Here is a 1,126-nt window from a genome sequence, read left to right on the forward strand (position 1 = left end):
TGTCTCTCCAGGAGTTGGTTTAATAGAAAGGTCAGTCCCTTGCTCAAGGCCACGGCCACAGGAAGCCCCTTCTTTGGGAATGTCTGGGAATCAGGTTTGGAGAATCCCTGGCCCTGGGCCCAGGCAGTGTCACAGAGGGGAATCTGTGGGTCAGCACTTTGCATTTCACTCACTGTAAACACTTGGATTTAGGAAAACTCAGAGTAAATATTGGCTTTGACTTTCCACTGGACAATATTTACTGATTCTGTCAATAAAACCTGTTCCAGCTGCTGAGCTGAGAAAGGAAAGGTGACCTTTGGGACTGCCACTGAAAACCAGGAAATAAACTCTCTGAACAGTCTGTGGGGTTGGAAAGCTGACATTAATCAACTCTAATTACTTGAATCACTGTTAAGGTGTGTGGGGGTAACTCCAAAAAACATTACCTCAGTTACCAAAACTTTGAACTCTTTATACATTTCAGCAAAGAAAGGAATTAGTGTTCATTGGCTACAAGTTACATGGTTCTCTTCATTAATTAGTGTTCTATCCTCTCTTGGTTATTGATCTCTCACTTCTCTTGCTGGTTGGTGCCCATTTTTCAGTCCCTTTTATTCCCTTTTCCCCAGACAGGACATCTCTGGTTCCTGTGATGTGTCCTGGTGGTTTATAAATCCTGCATTCTGCTTGTCCAGCTCTAAACAATGAACTTCTCTCCCAGTCTGGGACCACTGAAGAATGTCAGGCCCCAAACTTTTGCTTTGTTTTTCTAACAAATACATGGACACCACCCAGAGCTTGCCCCTCATCCATTATCTCTCCCATGGATTAAATAAACCTCCTGGCAAGGATTCCTCCCAGAGCTGCACAGGCTCCTTTTTAAGGAAATAGGGTTGGTTTGGGGACAGTTCCCTCAGGAGGGGAACCTCCTTCCCAGGCTGTGTGGGGACCACACCTCTGCCTCAGGGGGTGGTGTCTCCTCTGGCTGGTGCTGCCCCTGCTTGGGATCCGTTGCCAGTTCCATCCACCACTCCCACCCACCCTGTTGCTCTTCCTGATGGATCAGCTTCCTGCTTTTTCATGTTTGAAAGCCAAGGACCACAATTATTCCTGATTCTTTAATTGTTTGGGATGCTCCTTGGAA

The sequence above is a fragment of the Empidonax traillii genome, unplaced genomic scaffold, assembly GCF_003031625.1.
Source record: "Empidonax traillii isolate 1590-97213 ecotype Southwest subspecies unplaced genomic scaffold, ASM303162v1 scaffold4200:size9949, whole genome shotgun sequence".
NCBI classification, from domain to species: Eukaryota; Metazoa; Chordata; class Aves; order Passeriformes; family Tyrannidae; genus Empidonax; species Empidonax traillii.